Source organism: Leopardus geoffroyi, chromosome C1, assembly GCF_018350155.1.
Source record: "Leopardus geoffroyi isolate Oge1 chromosome C1, O.geoffroyi_Oge1_pat1.0, whole genome shotgun sequence".
NCBI classification, from domain to species: domain Eukaryota; kingdom Metazoa; phylum Chordata; class Mammalia; order Carnivora; family Felidae; genus Leopardus; species Leopardus geoffroyi.
In genome coordinates this window covers 74,429,891-74,452,879 of record NC_059328.1, presented here as the reverse complement: position 1 = coordinate 74,452,879, position 22,989 = coordinate 74,429,891, and the positions used below count along the sequence as shown (strand labels likewise).

Below are 22,989 nucleotides of genomic sequence, written 5' to 3'. Positions count from 1 at the left end.
TCCCTTGATCTCTGTAGCAAGAGATTCTCTGCTGTCCTCTATACTGTTTTCAAGCCCGGCGATTAATTTTATGCCTATTATTCTAAATTCACTTTCTGTTATATTATTTAAATCCTTTTTGATCAGCTCATTAGCTGTTGTTATTTCCTGGAGATTCTTCTGAGGGGAATTCTTCTGCTTGGTCATTTTGGATAGTCCCTGGCATGGTGAGGACCTGCAGGGCACTTCCCCTGTGCTGTGGTGTATAACTGGAGTTGGTGGGCGGGGCCGCAGTCCTACCTGATGTCTGCCCCCAGCCCACCGCTGGGGCCACAGTCAGACTGGTGTGTGCCTTCTCTTCCCCTCTCCTAGGGGCGGGATTCACTGTGGGGTGGCGTGGCCCGTCTGGGCTACTTGCACACTGCCAGGCTTGTGATGCTGGGGATCTGGCGTATTAGCTGGGGTGGGTAGGCAAGGTGCACAGGGGCAGAAGGGGCAGGCTTAGCTTGCTTCTCCTTAGGTGATCCACTTCAGGAGGGGCCCTGTGGCAGCGGGAGGGAGTCAGATCCGCTGCCAGAGGTTTGGCTCCTCCGCAGAAGCACAGAGTTGGGTGTTTGCGCGGAGCGAGGAAGTTCCCTGGCAGGAACTGGTTCTCTTTGGGATTTTGGCTGGGGGATGGGCAGGGGAGATGGCGCTGGCGAGCGCCTTTGTTCCCCACCAAACTGAGCTCTGTTGTCCGGGGGCTCAGCAGCTCTCCCTCCCTTTGTCCTCCAGCCTTCCCACTTTCCGAGCAGAGCTGTTAACTTATGACCTCCCAGACGCTAAGTCGCGCTTGCTGTCAGAACACAGTCCGTCAGACCCCTCCGCTTTTGCCCGCCAGACTCGGGGGCTCTGCTTGGCCGGCGAGCCGCCCCTCCGCCCCGGCTCCCTCCCGCCAGTCCGTGGAGCGCACACCGCCTTGTCGCCCTTCCTACCCTCTTCCGTGGGCCTCTCGTCTGCGCTTGGCTCCGGCGACTCCGTTCTGCTAATCCTCTGGCGGTTTTCTGGGTTATTTAGGCAGGTGTAGGTGGAATCTAAGTGATCAGCAGGACACGAGGTGAGCCCAGCGCCCTCCTACGCCGCCATATTCCCTCCTCCTGCTTATCTTTATTTTCATTTTATTTTCTGTAGTAAGCATGTACTTTTTTTGGTCATTAAATGTACTAATACAAATTCAGACATTATCTTCTTTTGAAAATACAGACTCCAGGTTGAAAATAGACGGTTATATCAGCAAAGGATCATTCTTGGCAACTCCCAGAAGTTGGGTCCCACCTATCAGAAATTGAAGCACGGGTGTGGGTGCCTGCGTGGCTCATTTAGTTAAGTATCCAACTCTTGGTTTTGGCTCAGGTTATGATCTCATGATTCATGAGTTTGAGCCCTGCTTTGGGCTCTGTGCTGACAGTATGGAACCTGCTTGGGATTCTCTGTCTCTCCCTCTCTCTCTGCCCCTTCCCATTTCATGCTTGCTCTCTCTCTCTCTCTCTCTCTCTCTCTCAAAATAAATAAGTAAACTTAGAAGAAAGAAAAGAGGCTGAAACAAACAGAGATGATGGAGAATGCCCTTTCTCCTTCCAAATGACTAGGAGAGGCCGGTCTGGGCTTTTTCCCTGGATCTGAACCACTCCTTCCTATCCACAACCAGGTCAAACCAAGGGAGTTTCCACATGTTAAATAGCAAACAGAAAGGCTTTTGAAGACATTTGAAAATAAAAGGAAAGAAAATAATCTCAGACCCTACCAGAATTTCCTACTTCATGCTGCCTTCACGCTGACTTCCCTTTACCCCGTGATTACTCTGATCGTAGCATCTTCCAAACTATGCCAGAATTACCCAGCTTGATTTCCTTACACAATGCACACTCTCTCTGTCTTGGTTTCCACTGTATCCCCAGTGCTGAGCACAACACTCCATCAGTAAGTGCTGAGTGAGCAAATGATTAAATGAATGCATGTGTGAAGAGTAGCAAAGAACCACCAACTTGACTACATTGGATTCCCCAAAAGCAAGTGCAATGAAATCCAGGTCTGAGAAACAGATATTTTTCCAAAATAGCCAGAGTGGAACAGGCATCTCCAAGGGATAAGAAATGATGACTCAAAACAGCACTTGTGGGGATTTGGAAGGGCTAACGAGAGAGGGGGTGCCACAAAAACCAGGCTGAAATGAACAGGCAAAGATGGGTTGTTGCAGTTATATTGTACAGTTGTAAATGACATTACTGTAGGCGTGGGGGAACAAAGGTTGTTGAGTTTGCAGAGAAGTGGATTCTTGAATGGGTGAAAATTAAATCTGCAGGATGATTTTACGTGGAGACAGCACACAGGACAATTTTAGCCACATAAACAAGAATGGCCGCGTGCAATGATTTCTATTCAACCCCCCTGGCTTCCTGGCCTAAGCTGATTATTATTAAGCATTTATGCGGCATTTCATATGTACAAGTGCTTTACAATCATTTATTATTTATTCCTCACAACGTGAGAAAGCCACAAATCAAGGGCAGGGATAAAGTTAATACAATTTTATTAAACAAGAGGGGTGTGCCTAGCAGCAGGCTCAGCTACAACCAGGGAGTGTGACCTCACAGGAAAGAAGCAACAAGACAATTCCTTTTTCTCTTTTTCTGTTGCAATTTACACTTTTAATCAGTATTAAGTCAGGTGACCCTGCACACCTGGGAGAACTCCTGGGAGCCTGGAAACCTGGTGTGCCAACTCAAGGGAAAGCCTGCCTCTGAATCTGTCCTTTCTATCACCAGTTTCCTCCCTTCCTCCCCCTCCCTGCTGGCTCCATTTTATTTCTTGTATTTCATGGATTGTTTTTTTCTTTTTTCCATCATGCCCCATCTCTCCTTTTGTTTGTTCCTATTTCTTTGTCTCTCATCCCAGTCTTCTTCCCCCTTCCTCTCATCTTTCTCTGACTCTCCTTTCTCTTCTCTGCTTCTGTCTCTACTTCTCTGTCCTCCTCTCTCTTCCCACAGGCACACAGAGACGCACGGACACTACAGACAGAGAAAGAAGCAAAATCTAATTGTAGGAGGTGCAGAAGGTCATTTCCTCTCTAAGACAGTACTCCTTCACTGCCTTCTTCTGAGACCTGACACATGGAAAATTTTAACTCGATTTGTACAGGGAGAATAATGCCAGTGTTAATCCAAGTTGCTTGGAAGGTCATTTAAAAACCATTCCAGGTTGTTTTACTCCCACTGCTAGTGTTCTTCAGGCACTTCTCATAAATGCTAATGAATAATTCACCTTGGTAGTATAGACAAACACAGGCTGGTGGTGTTATTTGGAAATCATTCAAATTGACTAATTAGTCATTTCCTTTAGATTTTATTTAATGAAGGAAAAAGCATTTTGACATATTTGGTAAATCATTATGTTACTAAAATCTTAATAATGTATTAATTTGGGGAAGGGTTGATCACATTTAGTGAAAAAGCCTGAATGGTTGCAATTTTTAAAAAATTATATATAAATTTATTACATTCTAGGCAGAATCTTATTAGTGAACAAAAATATCTTAGCTAGAGGTCTCACTGGTCTCATTTCGAGGAATAGATAAGAATCATTTGTTGTTAATGCACATATTGAAACGAAGGATAGTAGATGAGCACTCTCCCCAAAATCCCTTTAAGTACTAGTTTTCATCCATGACCACCTACTATGTGTAGGATACACTGTTCTACATGCTAGTGATAGAGCAGGGAACTGACAGAAAAAGCACTTGTTTTTATGGAATTTAGATCCTATTGGGGATATTTCATAAAGATTTAAAAAATAATTATTAGATGATTAGATAGATAAATAGATGAAAGAAAAAGAAAGAAAGAAAGAAAGAAAGAAAGAAAGAAAGAAAGAAAGAAAGAAAGAAAAGGAAAATAAAGAAAAGAAAGAGAAAGAAATGGATGGATGTCATAAAATGACAGGTGCTAGGTAGAGAATAGAAAGTGATTGGGTATGTTTTGGGGTATATTGGATACTATTTTTGGAGAAGTCAGGAAAAGCCTTTAGGGATGGGGACAATAGAGCAGAGACTAAATATTGAAAAGGAATCACTGTGTTAAGATCCAAGCATTTCAAGGAGGTAGATAAGCAAGGTGTAAAGACCTGAGGTAAGAACAAGCTTGGTGCATTGAAATCTCATGTGTTTGTAGCCTAGTGAAAAAAGAAAGAGTGTTGAGAGAAAAGCTCTAAGTCTGGTCAGGGACCAAACTGCATTGTTTCTTTCTTTTGCTCATTAAACTTTTCCTAGCTAATAAAGGGAAGTTTCATCCCAGTGACTAAATCATTGCAATTCTCCATTATGGTAGGAGCAGGATGAGTTTTTTCAGTGTGACAAATGTATCTCCCCTCTACTAATTTCCTTTTAAACCTATAACAATCTCTTCTTCAGGCCAGTAGATATAAGTCTTCAATGTGCCAATGAAGAGGAACCACAGAGAACACAGAAGGAACTTTCTTGGTTTTTCAATTCAGTGAAAGGCAGAGCATAATTAAAACGTGTAATAATGCACATCTTTGGATTTTATCCTCAAGATTGTATTAAGATCCTCTTAGTTGGATAGAAGGAAGATTTCTGCACTCTACTTACCCCCTTTTCAACCAAGACCAAACTGAGGAGAGAGAAGATAGATGCCTGACTTGACTAGCCAACATCTTTGGAGCCACAAGCCCTCTGCCAAAGCTCTTTTCCATGCTTTACTCTTTCCCTAAGAAGTGAGGGCCTTGCCAGTTCAAATTGGGTCCCGTCTCTGCTCATCCAGTGGTCACCAGCCAGTGGCCTGAGTTATAACACATAGACTTAGTGGGAGATGTGGCTGAAAAGACATTTTGGGGTCAGATAGGGATGGATCTTAAAAATAATGTCGGATGATGTTGGCAGCCTAAATAAAGAGGTAAACTAAGGCAAGTTCAAAATTGTCAAAATTATGAGCTTATTCAGGAATAGCAGGGGAATTGCAATTCAGGCCATGAAAACTGTATCAAGCTACAGATGAGTCTGTTAAGGTCTGGGGCAGGCTATATTTATGGGAATATAAAAAGGAATGTAAAGAGGGGAGAGTTTAGTTAGGTCTGTTAAAAGAAAAAAAAATTGTGGCCAGCTTTGAAAATTCCGCAAACAGACAAAACCAGCCCAGTCATACAAACAAAGATCAATTTAGCTTACTTTGTGAGATCAGCCCAATCTGGATCATTTCTTGTTCATGTCTCTAAAAACCATAAGCAAAAATTTCCTGGGTTGATATGAAGCAACTCCTTGACCGTCTCCATATTATTTAAGAAAATTCCAATACTATCAGTTTTCTATAAACAGGCATTTATAGGAAATCAGTTTCCCAGTCCTTAAATTTTGTTTTCCTGAGGGGACATATGTGAGATTTTACATTTTATATCCTCTGGTCCCATTTTACATTGAAATCCTTTCATGTTTTCTCCCTTCTCTGAAGATCCTTCGCACAAAGCATTGCTGATCAATTATGGTATTTAGATGTTGTTCATTATTATTTTGTCAAAGGTATAATTCTTTACATGTGGATTTTTTTGTATGTTCTATGAAGCTGAGGAGGACCATCAGGTGTCTTTTTCCATGAAGCTGAGGAAGGCCATCCTCAAGAGTCTTGTCCCAGGAGGGGAAGGAAATGATATGGAATTTCACTGACCTCATTTGGGCGACACGAGGGTTGAAAATGAAGAATCTCATCTATGTCCCTCTAAGATGGACCATTTAGTTTCCATGATCAGTTGAGTTTCAGGAAAAGCCCTTGGCAGGACAAAAATTTTATTTGTACACACACTCAGGAAGAAGGCATTTGTTTACTAATGCAAAACAGTAGAAATTTAGTTAAAAAGGTTAAACTGAGGACCAGAAGCTCAATGACACCTACTGATTGAAATACATCTCTCAACCAGTTTCCCCACTTGCCTATGTTAAATAGATCAACAGTGTCCTAAGTTCTGGGAGTTTGGCCATCTTCTGCTAGCATCTTGATGTTGTCCTTCATTATTTTTAATTCTTATGTTACTTTCCCTGACTTATTGACATAAAAACAGCATTCTTCCCCAAGTAAGGTACAGCTTCCCCTTGTGGAGCAGTGAGGAGGTTTAGGGCTCTGTGGTTTTGTAGGGTTACTTCTGCAAGGCTATCTATTTGGGTTTGTTGATATTCAGAAGCTTGGACAGAAGTATTGAAAGTTGTAGACATGACTATAGAAATATTGTGAATTGCTTTTTCAAGGTTTGCTATTCCAATCCAAGGGAAAAAAGCTCTGTCAAAAGTATGCCCCAAACCCTTTTTGTCTACTGCAGGGTTATATGTAGGCAGCCACCCAAATTATAACATTCCCAGTTCCAAAGCATCCTTTTAAGTTGATAGGGCAGACTCCAAATAAGCTATAAAAGCAGCAGAATGAAACATTTTTCTAATTTTTGTGTCAAGGGTGAGGACAATGATCCCACAACATTCCTTCCTATTAAGAGGAAGCATAAAATATATATATTTTTTCTCCTCAAAAAGAAATACCTAATGTCTTCCAAGGGTAACACATAGTTGTGTCTCTTTGCTCAGATTCTTTTCCCTGGAATGAAAGAGGAGATCTCATAATTGGAAATACAGGCTTTTATACAGAGCACATGATAATCAGTTTCACTAACATTGTGGAGATGGTTATGTGATGCCTTAAATTTCTAAGTAGAAACACTTATAGATCTAAAGTAACAAGTGAGCTGGTCTAGTATAAGTAGGATTTTGGTGGAAGTTTGGAAAATCTCTGGAGAAAAAGCAAGTTAAGTTTCTCCATCATTTACCATATTTTTGGTCAATTCCTAATGGAGTACCATTGAGTGGGAGCACATAAGCTTTTCATTTACTTGTCTTGTTATGGCTTTCATTGTTCCATTGTAGAGACACATTAATGGATGAGTTGATATAGTCTTCTGTATTTCAGTGGGATGTGAATTCATATTCATCTGGGTCATACAAAATAGTATCGTTACAAATATTAAGTGGGAGATATCCTAGAGTTTTGACATTCCCATCATCGATTTTGAAACAAAGAAAAATTTGGGGTAATATTCCAGACCTGACTGAGGGATAGCCATTTATCCAAAAATGGAAAGCCATAATATTTGGTGCCTTTTTCCAGAAGGAAGGAAGGAAATGTGTGGCTCCAAAGTTACCAAAGGAAAATCCTACATGTTTATCAGATAAATTTTGCCATCCTTCTCAAGATAGTGACCAGGCCACCAATTCAAGTTTATCATGAGTAATATTTGCTCTGGCACAAATCTGACAGTATGTTTAGCAGAATCAAAGTTTTTGTAAGGTGGGGATAAAAGGATGTGTTGAAACTAAAGTGAAGAACAATGGTAAAACTAGAAAAAGAACAGTTGAAGGCCTGAATGACCTAATTTAACTAAACACAGAGTAATTAAAAAAACCAACCAAACAGGAAAGTTATATAGGCTTGGCCCAGGTGTTTTGAGTAAGCTGTCTACTTCAGATGCCACGAAATTTGGCCTAGAAATTTTCAGCTTCAGGTCACCAGTTGGTATATAGGTTCACTCAGGTTTGGGGGCTTTCTTTAGACGTGATGCATGAATCTAGGAGTTTATTCCTTTAAATTTGTCTTCCCAAGGGTTAGTTAACAGCACCTAGTAAAGGCCTTCCCAGTGATGTTGAAAAGAGTCACTGGAGATGTCTTTTCCATGAGAAGAAATCTCTGGGCTATAAGGTGTGATGTTTGATGCCTCTGTTTCCAGGGAGTGCTCTGTATAAAGATTGTTCTACCAGATGGTGACTATTTTCTATGGATTTGAACAGGCTTTTGCAAAATTGAAATATATCCCTCTTTATTAGTTGTGGGTCAAAAAAAAATGGGGCTAAGTGTATCAGTCATTGTGTAATTATTTCAAAAGGTGAAAGTTTATGAATTCCGAAGGGAGTAGATCTAAGATTTAGAAGAACTGACAGTAATGTTTTTGGCCAGGGTACTTGAAGGGTTTCACCTAATTTAGCTGAGTCTTAATAATTCCATTTGTATGTTAGACAATCCCTGAAGATAATAAGCACAATAAAAGTGCCACAAAACTGGTCAGACACCACAGACTTGTCTAAGTATCTGACCAGTAAAGTGAGTTCCCTGTTCACTATGAAGTTTAAGGTGGGGGTGGGGGGAGAGGGGAATATTTTCTAGTAGGATTTTAGCTACAGAGAAGGTAGTTCCTTATCTATACAGGAAAACTTCAGTCCAATGTGAAAACATGCATACCATTACTTAGAACATATTTATATCCATGAGATGGAGGCAATTGTATGAAATTCATCTGCCAAACCTCAAATGGTCCACCGGGTAAACTAAAATGCCTCAGGGGCAGTATGGATAGTCTTCCCTGGGTTAAATTTAGTATGGTGAAATGACCAAGGTAAGTGCTTTTCGTGGCCTTGCAGATGTTTTCCACCAATGTTGATTCATGAACATCATTATTTTATCACTTGACCAGTGATTTCATCTATGAATGGTAGTTAATGGAAATTTTAGATTTCCTGACAGTACCAGTTTATTATTGGGTCAGAACCAAAGTTTCATTTCTTCATGATACCAACAGCTTTTAGCTCTCAAATTATCTTTTTCTCTTTCAGAAACCAATTGTTTGTATTTGCCTGGGTAATTTTCTTAGGTCATCACTAGGGGAAGTAGTTTTCTGGACCATGACAGAAGTGTGGTCTATGGATCCCATAGGAACACATTTTTTGTGGAGGCATCAGTAAGTGGTTTCCTTTGGCTTCAACAGACAGACTTAGAATGCTTAGGGACTTTAATAAGCTTTAAGAGCCGCTGATGTGAGTATAGCATCTAATAAACTTTGGACATAAGAACCATCTTAAATTCTGTTTCTGCTGCAAGTAGGAAAACCTTGTTGCTTCCATAAAATCCAAAATTATGGGTTATTTCAAAGGCATATTGACTATTAGTATGGATGTTAGTGGCTTTAGCTTTATCAAGAATACATGCTTGAATAAGAGCATGTAATTTGGCTTATTGGCTGAAGTAGGCAAAAGTCATCATGAGGGGTTAATATGTGATTCATCAAAGTCAAACAGTCATGGAGATTTCATCCATGGAAGAAGTGAGAAAGGGAGCAGGTTTGAGTTTGTTACAATAAATAAGAGTGATCTGAGGAGCAGTTAGCAAGAGAATTTCATAAGAAGTAAGATGGCTTCCTGAAAGGTGTTAGTTATGTTGTGAGTTCAAGAGAGCAACAACACCTTGAGTTACAAAGATGGTCAAAGAGGATCTCATAACTATTTCTTCAGTGATCTTTACCAGAAAGGCAGTAGCAGGATAACCTTAAGGCATGGAATATGACTTCAGTCCATGGGATATAATTGTTGGCTGTCATAACCTAGAGATTGGTGGTAGACCCCATGTTTTGGGGTAAATACTTTAAAGAAATTTCCCTCTTTTTCATATACAAAAAGGAAAAGAGTTAGCTGATAGTTTGGATGTGCAAGAGTATGTGAATTTATTAAGCTTCCCTTCAAGGTTTTAAATGTCAAGTTATCTTGGTTTTCCCAGATAATAAGATTAGGTTCAGTGGTTTTTTAATAAGACATATAAGGGTTGTGCCATTAAGGAGAAAACTGGAATTCAGTTGTGAAAATAACTCAGCTAGCCCAAGAAAAGCCTGTAATTGACATTTTATTTTAGGTTTAGGAAATCTTAAGATGCCATGAAGCTTGTTGGGATCTAGGTATAACTCTTTTTTTGAGATTAAATGCACTAAATATCCAGTTTCAGTTTGAACAAATTGCATCTTTTCTTTTGAGATCTTGTATCCCTTACGGGCTAAGAGTTTAACAGGTAAATACTATTTTCTTGTGAGGAGGCTTGGGACAGTGAACAGAGAGAAAAGTCATCTCCATATTGTAGTGAGATGGAGCCTCCAGAAATTTTTATATCATCTAGGTTTTAAAATTTGTGAGAACTTTCAGTAAAACCGTGGGCCATTGCTGTCATGTATATTGTTGTCCTTCCCAGGTAAAAGCAAAAATGTGTATCAATATTAACAACTTCAGTCTTATCAACTGAATGCACTGCATAAATCAATCACAATGAAAAATTTACTTTTGGTAAGGATAGATGCTTGTATGGGAATTAGAAACAACAGGATAGTGAGGAATAAGAATGTTTTTTATTGCTTGAAGATCTTGGACAGTCTTCATCTGCAACCATTAGGGGTTTTTTTACAGGTAAAATAAGGGTGTTACAAGGATTGGTGCAGAGGATAACAACTCTATGTTGTATAGTCTTCTATGATAGGTTTTATGCCCTGTAAAGCTTCTTTGTCTATATGGTATTAATTCTGGGGAGGGGTTTTAAGGGCTCTATTTGGATCTTAATGCCAGGGGGAGTGAGTGCAGAGTGAATTCTGCCTATGGTTTTGGAGGTTTTTCCCATAGAGTAGGGAACATTAAATCTAATAATGAGAATGAATCTGAAGTTTGATCTTCCCTGGTTTGTAAACTACATGTGAAAGAAAAAGAGTTTGGATTTTCCTGGTGGGTAGATTCAAGGGATTTAAATTTAGGGGATTCAAACTCAAGGGTTATTCCATATTTTATTTATTTTATTACTTATTTTAGAGAAATAGAGAGCAGGAGGGAAAGAGGCAGAAGGGGAGAGAGAAAGAATACCAAGCAGGTTCCATGCTCAGCGCAGGGCCATATACGGGGCTTGATCCCACAAACCTGGGATCATGAGCTGAGCTGAATTCAAGAGTCAGGCACTCAACTGACTGAAACCACCCAGGCACCCTGAGGGTTATTCTCTTTTGGGAGAAAGAAACGACAGCGTACTTATTTTTTAAGGAAATCTTATCCTAGTAAGTGAATAGGTACTGCTTCACTGAGAAATGGGTGTTTGTTTTGCAGAGGTCTCAAACAAAAGTGTATAGATTTAGAAATAGGAACCACTGTGGTTTATTTGACATGACTAATATTTGAATAAATGTATTGCTCTGAGGAGTAGCTCCTGTGTCAATTAATATTTCAAGGGATTGGCCCCCAATTTGGAGAATAGTTTCCCTCAGTCTATTTAACTGTAGAATGGGAAACAGACCTTGTGTTTCCTTAGAGCCCCATCATTAGGATGAGTCTGATCCTTAGCTCTTGGAAAACTCTAATTATAAATAAATAAATATATATAAATATATATAAATAAATATAAATATAAATAAAATATTTTTTATTTCTAGCAGTCATTTCTCCAAAGGCCAGGTTTTTTACAATTATGACAGAGTCCAATGGGGAGAGTTTGCTTAAGAGATTCCATCTGTTGAAATTGAATCTTTTAAAATTTTAGTTGCCTTTCTTTTGGATTCATCGTCTACGGTGCAGGCTCACTGATTAGCTAGATTGACAGATCAGGTGTGGACAATGTTCCCCATTCTATGTAGATTCTCCTGAGTAACAGATCAGGATCTGATCTGTTTAAACATCTCTGTAGATCTCTGTAGATCTCTGTTTAAACCATTTATAAAGATTGACTTAAAGCCTACCCTGCTGGATTCAACATTTATAGGGAGCCCAGAATTTTCTCTAAAAACACTGTGGAGTCTGTTATGGTAATCATGAACAGATTTGGCAGGCTTTTGGGTGCATGCCTGAATTTTGTTCCAGTCTACTTGATTTAGGGAAAGCCCTTGGGATGGCAAGATGCAGCCTTCTGGCTATGGCACAAGTTTGGTCATATAAAACAAGTGGTGGTTGAATTATTTGGAATTCTAAAGATTTTTCAAGTCTTTCCCAGTTAACAGATTTCATCCAATGCTGGGCTTGACCTTCTCCAACAAGCATGTAGACTAATTGATAAATAGATAAGTTTGAATTAAAATATTGAATTCTTGAGGAAACGTGTGAGGATCCTCATTGTTACTTTGGGAAAAATCTTGTGTTATAGTCTAAGTTCAGCTTTGGTCCATGAGATGTAGGAAATTGATGATTTATCAGGATCTTCAGAAGACCTAATTTTAAAAGGGGGAGTTTTAATAGGTTCAGTTGGTAATGTTTCAGCAATAGAGAAGACGGAGAGTTCAGATAAAGGAAAGGATTAGAAGAGGACACAGGTGGATCTAGAGGAGGTGGAGCAATGGATTTAGGGGAGATCTTGGCTGGTGTTGAGTTTTCTGCAGATGAAGCGTTTATGGGAAATCAGTCTCAATCCTTAAGTTTTGTTTTCCTGAGGGCACATGTATGAGATTTTCCATTTTATATCCTCCAGTTCCATTTTAGATTGAATTCTTTTGCAGTATAGTGTGCCTTTGATTTTAGAGAAGTTACCAAAATATGCGAGACTAAGGCACTGATAGGGATTGAAGCATAGCTCTTCTCCATTATTTCCCTTTTTATTTTCTTCAACTTTTTTCTCCTTTCTCTGCTTTCTCTTTTTTCTTTCCTATTGCATTCTAAGTGTAGGCTTTAATGACCCACGTGGCATAATGAGAGCTATAATGCCTGGGTCAAACTTTTGGATTTTTACAAATCCCCAGTTTGCAAAGATCACCTTATCCTTGTCCCACTGGTAATGGGACACTTAGCTTTTCCATCTTCCAACACCCCTGAAGAATCTTGGGCTTATCTTTTCTGTAGAAATTGCTGCTGCTTCTAAACTCCCAATCACTTCTCTGCATGTAATCACCTGTATACACTGTTTAGTTTTCATACTATATCACACTGCTGGACACTGATGTAATCTCTTTACTTTCCAAAATACCACCTACTGAAGGCTATGTATATAGTAGATTTTATTGAGGATTTGGAATCAATGGATGAGAGATGGGATAATGGAGTGATTAAAAGGTGGATAGGTCACAATGTGTACAGCAAGCTATGAAAGAAAATTAGATGACTTCTTCTTAAAAGCCTTCCTTTTGTTTGAAGGAGGTCACACTTTAGTTTTACTTAGGCTTACAGCTTATTGGGTGAGATCCACCCACATCATCTGCTTTACTTGAAGTCTACTTATTTAAATGTTAATCTTGTCCAAAACACCTTTATAGAACATTCAGAATAACATCTGACCAAATATCTGGGGCACTGTGGCCCATCAAATGGACACATAAAATTAATTATCTCCCTATACAAAACCTAAAGACATGGGAATGTTATATCTATTAAAGAAAGTTCTCTCCTCTGTGAGTTTCTGCAGCCAGTTCTTAAACTTATTTTCCTTCTCCTCAGTACAGAAAATTCCTTGTTTGTCACCACTTCTTGGTTGTCTCTCTCATTTGACAAATCAGGAGCATGGATGGTAAAGGGGCATGTGTATGTATGTGTGTATGTGTGTGCACATGCACGAATGCACATGTGTGTATTTCTGTGCATATAGTAAAAATGTAATTCTATTTGGAAGGGTCACTTTGACATAAACTAGGAAAGCACTGATATGTCATTCTGTACAAGCAGCTTTCTAAAATTTTGAGTATACTTAACCCAATGACCACTTTTTTTTTTAATGTTTAATTTTGAGAGTGAGAGAGACAGAGCACAAGCAGGGGAAGGGCAGAGAGAGAGAGGTAGACACAGAATGTGAAGTGAGCTTCAGGCTCTGAGCTGTCAGCACAGAGCCCAACACAAGGCTGGAACCCACGAACTGTGACATCATGACCTGAGCTAAAGCTGGACGCTTAACCGACTGAGCCACCCAGGTGCCCCACCCATCAACCACTTCTCTATTTTGATGTGAAGATCTTGTAGTCAAAGAATAAAGGAACTTTGCTCCTTTCTTTATCCTTACACCTTACTTCCCCAAAGAGAATTTATATGTGGTAGGTCCAAAGGAACTGTTGGACTCTTCTATCTTATGCTAAGAAAAGCATTTTCATGGCAAATGAATATGATTGAGCACTGGTAGATTTAAGAGTTTAACAGTGTATTCTAAAGGCTAGAATAGGTCTAGGAATTTGTTTTTAAAATAATGTGCTATGTCGGGGCGCCTGGGTGGCTCAGTTGGTTGAGTGTCCGACTTTGGCCCAGGTAATGATCCCGTGCTTGTTGGGTTCAAGCCTCGCATCAGGCTCTGTGCTGACAGCTCTGAGCCTGGAGCCCACTTAGGCTTCTGTGTCTCCCTCTCTGCCCCTGCCCCACTCTGTCTCTCTGTCTCCCCAAAATAAATACACATGAAAAAAATAATAAAATAATGTGCTATGCTGAAGAATTCATGAAAACAAAAAAAGTGGCTAAGTCTAAGTCTGAAGTTTCACAGAACAGCTCCCACTGTGAAGTGCTGCCGTCTTAGCGAGTCACTCTCTTAGTGAGTGTGAAGGATAATGTGTGCTCCACTTGTACTTGACCTCATTGTTTGCATTATATGCAAATTCTCTGACCGAAGTTGGGTTAATAATATAAAAGTGTTTGTTGGAGATTCTTCTATTCTTATTTTCAAGGCCTAAACTTTTGTTTGTATGTGCATCTGAGTGTCTGTTATATAAGTGGGCATAACTTTTAAAATATACACATACATATATACACAAAAGTCTAAATTTACAAAACATAAATTGAGAAAGCAATTTCTTTTTGTAGCACAATCATGTAAATACAATATAGCTGAAAGGAGAGCTTTTCTTGCTGAAGAGGGAGCAGGTGTTGATGGAAAAGTTGAGGCGGAAAGTAGAAACTTCCTTGGTTTACATTTGCCCATTGTGGCAACCTCCTATAAATTCAGCTTACAAATTACTTAAGTAGAAGGGGCTAGTAGATACAGTATCCAGGAAAACAGTCCTCAATGTGGTTTTTAATAGCTGAATATGGAGTTCATTTAAAATAAATTTCAGTATCTGCTCATTCTGATTTCTACTCATTCTAATAAACCATCATCCCTGTGAAGCCCTTCCCAGTGTCTTCCTTGAAGGAATCATTGCTACTCATAATGTTCCACTAGCATGTAATTCCTATATCTGTTAGTGCTACCCATGCAGCATTTTATTTAATTGTAGGCTTCTTAAGCCAGAGTCCTATATCTTTATATCCAAGAACTTAATACAGTGCCTGGATCAGAGTTATGTGTGACCAGTGAACGTATCTATCCCATAGTTTTAGAATAAATGTGTTTTGAACAAAAGCATTGGGTTGATCCATACAGCATAAAGTAGTCAACCTTGATTTTAGGTTTTCAACAGCATACTATTTCTTCCTTTCACATTCAGTTTGAGTAGCCAGATGTGTTATGAAATTAAATAAATGTTCTTCATTTACAGAATAAATTAAAATTAAGTTTTTTCTTAATGCTTAGAATTGTATGTGCTTCATTGAAATAAGTAAGATGTTTTGAGAGATTAGGATCTTAGACCTGTCAAATAATTAGTGTTAGAATCATTGAAATTTTTTTATTATTTTAATATGTTTCAAATTAGAAATTAAAGAGAAAAAGTGGATATGTAGAAGTAATGAGATTAAAACAATCCTGTAATCAAAATTGCAGCTTCTTTATTCTGGTATCTATGTAAAGTAATGGAGAAAATGTGAAGATAATTATAAGAACAAGAGGTTTAATAGATTCTAAAATCATAGGGTTGGAAATTGCTTCCCAAGATCCCTCTGCCATGAGTACTTTGAATGAAATATGGCTTTGATTTGCTTTTGGATCACAGAGGTACAAAACAATTATATTTCTGAGTGATTGGGGATCGGGGCATGGAAGATAGGATTGACCCACACTCCTCTCTCCTGGCTGCCGTCAGATAACCAGTTTTCAAATCCTCACATAGTTTATTATAATTTTTTCTAATAGTATGTAGGTGTTAGCAAGAGAAGATCCATGTATAAGGGTAGGGAATCATCGCTAGGGTATTGCTAAAGGAAATGATATTTTGCTGGATGCTTCCATTTGGGGATGAGACTGTGCTTTATAGACTACAACATGCCATGCTATTCCCATTTCCCATTATTCAAAAAGAAAAACTATGGAAAAGTTATGCTTCATTCTTGGTTAATAATTAAACAGAAAAGAACTTCTTTCAGATTCTTTTGAAGTAATCACAAGCAGTTTTTGAAATCTCAGCAAAGGGAATGCCCCATGTGTTTCTTCCCCTTCTTTTTTGATTCTATGTCATGGAAAGGATGAAAGAAGCACCTTAAGAAGAAGATGACTGAAACTTTTGACATTTTTAAGCAAATATGAAAGCTGAGTAGTCACAGGATTAGTTCCTTAAGAAGGTATAGTTACAATTTAAAAAGCTAGAGGAGTATTTGTGGGGAAGTGACCTGAAACACAAGAAGCATTCTAAAATTTTAGAAAAGGTAAAAACTAAAAATGTGAATTATTAAGAAATATCTGATCAAACTTTGTATGTAACATTAGGACTGGAATGAATAAAAAAAATAGTTAATATTTCCTGAGGAAGATACCAACCTATCTTGGGGTATCATCTCCTTTAAAAATCTTCCTTTAAAGTTATGTTCCTTACTCTTCTTTACTTTATTTACATACTGAAATGGAAATGTAACATTTCTTAAAAAAAATAATTAGTATTTATTTTCATATCAGCTATAATGAACCATTGCAAGCTCATGTACACACACACACACACACACACACACACACAGTCTTTGACTTATAATTTTTGGCCATGATGAGCACCACTGCTAGCATACTAGCCGAATATGATCACAAGAAAATACATAAGAGGGTAAAAGTGTTTCTTGAATGGCAGCACTGAAAACCCAATTTCTAGTGTAGTCATTTGGGTAGAAGGAACAAGCACAGCATACTGAATGCTTCTTCCTGGCATCTGCCCTGGCTCCTTTGTGTATCCTTGCTGATTGGTCCATGCCCATGTCATTCTGATTTTTGACATTTTTTGATTTCATTTATGATAATATGTACAATTACAAAGTGATAGGCAACACTTCAGAAGTGTTCACAAATTTTACATGTAGAATGAAGAACATTCACTGCAGTATTGTTTGTAATGGGAAAAAAATGGGAACAACGTAAATGCCCACTGGTAGGAGAATTAATAAAGTCCTCACTTTGGTATGCTGTACAACAATAAAAATAAATGAGGCAGATCTATTGACATTCTCATGTAAAATCTGTAAGGTTTAGTAGTCTTTATTGAAAAAACAAGTTTCCAAAAATATCCACAGAATAATACTATTTTTTTGTGTATAAAAACCAAAAGACCACAGAAATTAGAATGCTCATTTGTATATGTAAATTCAGAGAAAAAGGACCTGGAGAAAGCACATCAAATCAATGACAGTGATTGTCTCTATTGATGGTACATGCTACAGGGATACAGGGCTGGATGTCACAAGTGATTTTAATCTCCTGTCTACTGTCTTCATTTTTACAACGGGAATGCATGCCAGTGTTGTTTGATTAACTTAAAATGTTTTATAAACGTTCTAGGGGTATTGAAAAGAGTCGAGGGGTGGGGGTGGGGGGGATATTTGCCAATTTGCTATGTGGCTTTTCTCCTTCATGTCCAGGTAATGAACTTCAGATATGGCCCAATCTATCAAAACACAACAAAGCAACTGACCTAATGCCAAACCCTCCACTCAATGCTGAAGCAGAGTGTGCTGGGCAAGGAACAATATGCTTCTTTCCCAAACATAAACCCGTTTGAAAGTGTTTCACTGTGTGTATATAACAGCCCATTTGGGTGTATGTCTTCTTTTTTTCCCCACCCCAGCAGTTACCTGGGGTTCTTACTGACTAATGAATGCAAAACATGTATTTTTCAGAAGACATGTAGGGTTTAATAAAACAAGGTATAAAGTGATATATTATAGAGCTAATTTGGGAGATTGGAACAAAGGATCTATTGAATATAAATGTCCTTATTCTAGTGAATCAGCATTCTGGATATTAGAAAGATGGATTGAATCATGGACATGGCAGAGAAGATATGTTAGTAAAAACCCTTGGCCTTTAAAGTTCTTCTGTGAAAACCCTGGCCTGCCTGCCCCTGTCAATAGGAGATAGACTTCTTGGTTATATGCTTGTGTGCTCTCATGGAACTGCTTTTTGTTGTTGTTGTTTTGTTTTCTTTTGTTTTTGTTTTGTTTTGCAGGTTACATAATAATTGTTCTTTTCTAATAGACAATAAGCTTTATGAAGTCAAGGACCATGTGTTTTCATTCACCTTTATATAGGCATAACGCCTGCTAAGCAACTGGCAAATGATTCAGTGAATGAAATCAATGAGTACAATAGCTGAATTTATACTGTGGGAGAAAGCAAAGACTTTTAAATTAAATTTTGCTTAACTCTTCTATTCTCTCAGAAAATAGGACTCCACTTCGTAAACTGCAGACCAATTTAATGTGATTATTACTGTTTTAGTGAAAATAATGAAAGTATCACTATCTGCCACTCATTAGTCTAGAAATGAAGGATATGAGGATGGTGAATAGGCTGTACCACAAAGAACCGAAATTTTACAAGAAATTTCACCTTGGACCTTCCACATATGTGACCAACTTAAAGACCTCCTTAAAGCGAAGGGGGCTGTGTGATTGTGATACTATTGTTGTGTCCCGGTTTTGATATATTATTTGGATAGCACTGGCAAAGCCATAGTAACAAGTCATACTCTGAACAAACCCTTAAGTAGAGCTTACTCTGTGCCAGAGACTCTTTTGAGGTCTTAACATGCATTAACCTAATCCTTTGTTTCCCTAATTAAAGAGGTGATACCTACTTATTATGGAAAACTTGAAATTGTAAAAGACTGAATTTCTGATTATCTTTAATGAATCTTTCACTTTATCCTTATAAAGTTATTTGGTCTCTGGAGGATTATATCAAAAAAAATTTTTTTTTTTAGTATCAATCTGAGAAGCCTTGTTTTCTTAACAGGATGCATAATGTATTTATTTTATATATTTTCATAACTAATAGATTTGGCCTTGCTTTTGCCATGCCTTATGAATTTTGTTTTTTTATTTGCTTTTATTTTCCCTGCTCTGCTGTTGCCTTAGTTTTCTATGTTTCACTTTTTTTTTTAAATTTTTTATTAATTTTTTAACATATATTCATTTTTAAGAGACACAAAGAGTTAGAGCATGAATGGGGGAGGGTCAGAGAGAGACAGAGACAGAATCTGAAGCAGGGTCTAGGCTCTGAGCTGTCAGCACAGAGTCTGATGAGGGGCTCAAACCGACACAAGATCATGACCTGAGCCAAAGTCGGACGCTTAACTGACTGAGCCACCCAGGTGCACCTCACTTAAGTTTTCTGTGTTTCACTATACCATGATCTTTTTAAACATCTGTCTTTATTTTCTTATACTTATTTAGAAGATAAAATTCTTATTTTTAATTCTAATGGTTGCCTTTTAGTTTATGACATATGTAATACGATCTATATTTCTTTAATTTTCAGAGATAAGCACAAAGGGATAACATTCATTGTCCTTTTTGCCTATTAGAGAATTTAAGAGGTTAGCCAATGTCCTGCCATATCCTAGGCTTCATTAATTGTCTGTGGCTGTAGATTCAACACATTACTTTACAATCACTGTTTTTACCCTGTAAACTTTTTCCATTAGTTGTTTTTGGATTTGCCACTGAAACTCCTAACTGGTGCTACAAATGCAATTCATAGCCAGATCTGTAAGCACATTTTATTATTTAGTAATAATATTGTTTAGTAACAACAAGAAATATATATATAATACTTTTATGTACTGGATACAGTACTATATGAAATTTTTCATTGCATATTTGCTATAATTCTCTGAGGAAGTATCTATTTTTACCTCCATTTTCATAGAGAAGGACCTCAAATTCAAATAGATTAAGCAATTTATCCAAGGTCAGTAAGTTAAGCTGGTGGTTCCCAAGCTGAGATTTGAATGTAGTACTCTTGGTCCAAGGAAGCCTCAACTCCTAAAAACCACACTACCACTAGAATGTCTCATTCATCTACCTTCTCTAATGATGTGTTCATTTTTTCCACTCAAAGTTATGAAGTACATAATATGTGATAGGCTTTTTTGACAAAATGGTGAATCCTTGCCGTCGTTGCCTAAGGTCTGATATTGAAGAGATTCAATAAAGGAAGCCATGATGCTAAAGTATAATAAATATTATGGTAGGAGAATTACAGTGTTCTAGGAAATCTGACAAAGTCTGCACTTTCTCTGGACATCAGGGCAGGTAGCACAGACTGGGAGATTTGGGGGAGGGAGATAGGAAAGGCGAGGAGGAGTAAGAAACTGAAAGAAGGTGAATATGGCTAGAGAATCAGATTCTGTCATTTTGATAGGAAAAATGAAAATGGCAGATTTAAAAAGAAGAAGGAGGTTGAGAAATAAGGCCAAAGAGGTACCCCTAGGTTATTTAATAGAGCTTATCTCTGCTGTGGAATTTTGCTTTTAGTTCATAGAATTTCCCTTTTTAGTTTATAGAGCTTTTGCTGGTTTGAGTCTTTGTGGATCTGTCCATGGTTATTAGCATGTGACGTTTAAAGCAGGCATATAGAGCACTGGACGTTTGCTGTCCTGTTATTTTGAAATTTAAAATAAAAATTTAGCTCCTGAAAGTACATGCTTTTATTGAAAAGGAAATTCTAAGAAGACAGCTCTGAATTTATGTTTGTTGAGCTATTGGAAATGATGAGAAGCTTAGTGGAGCTCGACCCCCCATCAAGTTATTAACATGTTCCTGTTAGTTTTTGAGGGATGGTCTCTAAAGAAACCATTGGAATATTAATGAAAGTTTTTGATGAGATAAAAATTCAACAACTGGAACAACAACCATGCATTAGCCAAAAGAAATGGCAGGATACAATTTCCATGGCTACTGAAATATTATTTTGGTTTTCACTAAGCTGAGAAGTAAAATAGTCATGGTATAAGGAGGTAAATTGAGTTTAGCCCGGATACTTTGGTTGAAAAGAAGCACAAATCTCCCTTTTTTACTTTCTACCATCAAAAATGGTAAAGTATTTGAATCACACTTATGAGATTAAAACTCTAGTAAGAGTATTTGCCTTATAAATGTGATACAGGAAGAAATGATTGGTAAAGTTCAAATAGAGCACAATAATATTGTAATGAAAAGCATAGATACACCTTCTCACCTGCCCAACCTCCACCAATAAAACAAAATAGCACGCACACACACACAACAACAACAAAACTCTCATACCTTAAGGAGAGAAATCCTGGGAATGAGAGTACTACCATGTAAAGTACTACCAGCTAAAAAGGGCATTTAAAACTTTTGGAATTAGATAAGACATTATTCTGAGAGATGAGGTAAGGGTTTGTGAAAGATTTGCAAATACTTTTCCTTAGAATTTTGGTAAGTTCCTAGTATTTATTTTTCTGTATATGAAATAAAAGTTCTTTTCCTGAGAGTAAACCAGGCACATGGTAGTCACTAAATCAGGAGCAGAGGAATAGTTAAGAGCATGGACTCTGGATTTAGATACACTGAGGTCTGAGCTCTGTCATGTATAAGCAAGCACTTTTCCCATCTGTCTGTTTTCTCAGGTATTAAGATAGAAACAAAAATATCTAACTCTCACATTTATTGTCAGGGTTACTACAAAGTGTATGGAAAGATCTTTGTTCAGTGGCACGTGTGGACCCTACAAAAATGATGAGATAATGGAGACACCAACCATGAGTATAGCATGATTGTAGCAAAGAGGATGTAGGGAGGAAGCCCCAATAAAATGAAGTTGTATAATCATCGTTAAATGGTTGCTTGGTATTCTTCTTGAGGTGGAGATAATTAGAAGCTAGAAGGTGTCATCAGCAAGATGTGCTGACATAAGAGCATAAGAGCAGGGGTAAGTCTGGGATGAGCCCCCAACATTAAGTAACTTTCAGTCACACCCCTGTTAGGCAGTCAGACCCCAGAGCAAGTAACTGAATTATGACCAAAGCTGGGAAGTTTTCTCTTCTTGTCTGCTCTTGGAGCCACCACTACTGTTTACCTGCTTCTCAATCCTCCTTCCTCCCAGAAATAATATATCCACTTGGTCTCTAGGACCCTTTTCTTTCTTGGTTCTCCTCCTGTCTCCATGACTGCGATTTCTCAATCTCTTTTGCACAATTGTGTTTTATGCTCCCAACCTCTAAGTAATGGCATGCCTCAGGGCTCCTTTCTTGGAATTCTTCCTCTCTTTATTTTGCAGGTACTCCCTAGGTGAGCTTATATAGGCAGATGCTCCACATAATACTGTACCCTGAAAATTCTCATATTTACATCTCAGTTCTGATTTGTCCCCTGAACTCTCATTTCCTGCATTTCATCTATTCCTCATTTCCACTTGTAATCAGCATTCTCAAACCTAATGCAAGAAAACATAGTTCCACCCTCCTGCCTTCTCCAGCTCACCAAATTACAACTCCTTTCAATTACTCCAGTATCAAAACTTGGATTCATGCTAGATTTGTACCTTCCCCCCCCCCCCATACCCTAATCCAATCCACCAAAATTGTCTATCAGTTCTGTGTTCTAATATATCTACAATATGACCTTTTTCACCACTTATATCCACTGTGCTCCCCTCCCTCAGGTCCAGGCTATCATCTTTTCTCTCCCTTACTGCATAGCCTCCTAAATTGTTTCCCTGCTACATCCCTTGTGCCTCCACCATCTATTCTCAAAATAGCAACTGCAACTACCTTTAAAAAATAAGTTATATAATATCGCTTCTCTGTTCAAGACACTCATAAGATTTTCAACATCATCTAGAGTAAAATTGACCCACATTGACCTGTTCCTCCATCTGCTATCTGACTCACTTTCTGTCTCTTTCTCTTTGATTACTGTTTGCAGGCCACATTGCCTTCTTTCTTGTTCTTCAAGCACTCCAAGCATCTGCCTCCCTTGGGCCCTTTGAACTTAACTCGTAGATCTGCCTAAAATGGCTTTCCCCCAAATAGCCAGAGGACTTGCCTGTTTACTTCATTCAGGTCACTTCACTTCTACTCAAA

The 22,989-nt window shown here is 38.2% G+C and overlaps 1 pseudogene; it reads right to left on the bottom strand.

Annotated features, from left to right (window-relative positions):
* LOC123596816 overlaps positions 1–22,072 on the bottom strand; it is a 30,269-nt pseudogene extending 8,197 nt beyond the window's left edge.
* Positions 22,073–22,989: the final 917 nt, after the last annotated feature.